At 57.2% G+C, this 2500-nt stretch overlaps 1 non-coding gene across 1 annotated transcript in view; it reads left to right on the plus strand.

Annotated features, from left to right (window-relative positions):
• Positions 1-1328: 1328 nt before the first annotated feature.
• LOC124733952 overlaps positions 1329-2500 on the plus strand; it is a 1909-nt gene continuing 737 nt past the window's right edge. Inside the window, exon 1 of the ribosomal RNA XR_007009228.1 lies at positions 1329-2500. This exon is cut by the window's right edge and continues 737 nt beyond it. This is a non-coding gene — a ribosomal RNA (small subunit ribosomal RNA).

Consider the following 2500-nt stretch of genomic DNA (forward strand, 5'->3'; position numbering starts at 1 on the left):
ACATCGTGGCACATGTGTGACCGCACAACGACTGCGCCCAAAAACGGCGGACCATACAGTGCAAATATTGTGCACGCAGCTACGTGTCGTCTCCCTATGAGAGCTGGATTGCAGTGTGGTACGCCATAGAGACGTGTGGGAGGAACGGACGCCGTGGATGGCGATCAGCATGAGCTGTCTGTTGATGTATTCGGACCTAGTCGTCTCTCCTCACACACCGTGATGGCATGGTGCACCGCGTTCCATATCTGCGACATGCTACAGAGGCCGGTTGACAGTCGTTCGAGCAATGGACATCGCATACGTACGGGGGCCACCTTCCACGTATTGTCTAGGCGTGCACATTTTGTTGCGTGTATGTGGGCAGACGTAGTGTGGCGTGACACCTGACACAGGCATGCAATAATCGTTGAAGTTGCAAATGGCGATGGACGCCTGCGTTTTCTGGTGAAGTTACGCAAATGAACAAATGGTAACCTGTTGTGGTGCGGTTGTTCTCGCTAGGGGTGAATCGGTGATGGCGACGATAGGTTGAGGTACTAACCGGTTGTTCCAGCGATACCCACCATGCCGACGAAACTGAACGGCATCTGGGTGTGAAGCGATACGCGGCGGTGGCTGGGTGGGACCGTCCCCGGCCGGTGAGGGGGCGCCTCCCGGCGTGCTGGCCGCGCGGTGCGTGGGCGCACGCGCTACAGCCGGCTGGTGGGGGCGGCCAGTGGCAGGCGCGCCGGCCGACGGACGCGGCAGGCGTCGCAGCTGCGCGCCGGCGCACCCTGCGCGCGGCGCCGTGCGGCCAAAGTAGGTCCTCGCGGGCCCGGTGCGAAGCGCGGTGGACATCTTCAGTGTGCTCGGTCGCCCCAGCGGTTCTCGCTGGTGGTTTGTATCGCAGCTGTGCGGATGTGTTGGCGCGTGCGCTGTGCTGGGAGAGTTCGCTTCGGCACCCAAGTGGGGCTTTTGTCCTTCTGTGGCGCTGGCGTTGGAGCTGCCGGTCACCGTAGGTGGCGCGTGTTGTCTCCCGCCGGCAATGCCACGACAGCACGCTCCCGGGCCTCTGTCGGCAGCGGCAAGCTCAGTTGGGAGCACGGGTGGTCGCACCGAAAGCGTCTACTCGCCTAACTCCGGGCGATTGCGCCTCTCTCGAACCCGACCAAGTACTTGGGACGGCGCTGCGCGCCGCCGGGACCTGAGAGGGTTTCGAGGTGTATTGTGCAGGGGAGCTCAGCCTCCTCCTGTTTGCAGAATGATTGAGCGGACGCTTGCGTGTTCGCGCGGGCCCCCGGGACACACTCCCGGGCGGCCGGCTGCTCAGCTCTAGTTGACGCAGCTCCCTGGTTGATCCTGCCAGTAGTCATATGCTTGTCTCAAAGATTAAGCCATGCATGTCTCAGTACAAGCCGCATTAAGGTGAAACCGCGAATGGCTCATTAAATCAGTTATGGTTCCTTAGATCGTACCCACGTTACTTGGATAACTGTGGTAATTCTAGAGCTAATACATGCAAACAGAGTCCCGACCAGAGATGGAAGGGACGCTTTTATTAGATCAAAACCAATCGGTCGGCTCGTCCGGTCCGTTTGCCTTGGTGACTCTGAATAACTTTGGGCTGATCGCACGGTCCTCGTACCGGCGACGCATCTTTCAAATGTCTGCCTTATCAACTGTCGATGGTAGGTTCTGCGCCTACCATGGTTGTAACGGGTAACGGGGAATCAGGGTTCGATTCCGGAGAGGGAGCCTGAGAAACGGCTACCACATCCAAGGAAGGCAGCAGGCGCGCAAATTACCCACTCCCGGCACGGGGAGGTAGTGACGAAAAATAACGATACGGGACTCATCCGAGGCCCCGTAATCGGAATGAGTACACTTTAAATCCTTTAACGAGTATCTATTGGAGGGCAAGTCTGGTGCCAGCAGCCGCGGTAATTCCAGCTCCAATAGCGTATATTAAAGTTGTTGCGGTTAAAAAGCTCGTAGTTGGATTTGTGTCCCACGCTGTTGGTTCACCGCCCGTCGGTGTTTAACTGGCATGTATCGTGGGACGTCCTGCCGGTGGGGCGAGCTGAAGGCGTGCGACCGCCTCGTGCGTGCTCGTGCGTCCCGAGGCGGACCCCGTTGAAATCCTACCAGGGTGCTCTTTATTGAGTGTCTCGGTGGGCCGGCACGTTTACTTTGAACAAATTAGAGTGCTTAAAGCAGGCAAGCCCGCCTGAATACTGTGTGCATGGAATAATGGAATAGGACCTCGGTTCTATTTTGTTGGTTTTCGGAACCCGAGGTAATGATTAATAGGGACAGGCGGGGGCATTCGTATTGCGACGTTAGAGGTGAAATTCTTGGATCGTCGCAAGACGAACAGAAGCGAAAGCATTTGCCAAGTATGTTTTCATTAATCAAGAACGAAAGTTAGAGGTTCGAAGGCGATCAGATACCGCCCTAGTTCTAACCATAAACGATGCCAGCCAGCGATCCGCCGCAGTTCCTCCGATGACTCGGCGGG

Source organism: Schistocerca piceifrons, unplaced genomic scaffold (assembly GCF_021461385.2).
Source record: "Schistocerca piceifrons isolate TAMUIC-IGC-003096 unplaced genomic scaffold, iqSchPice1.1 HiC_scaffold_1416, whole genome shotgun sequence".
Lineage (NCBI taxonomy): Eukaryota > Metazoa > Arthropoda > Insecta > Orthoptera > Acrididae > Schistocerca > Schistocerca piceifrons.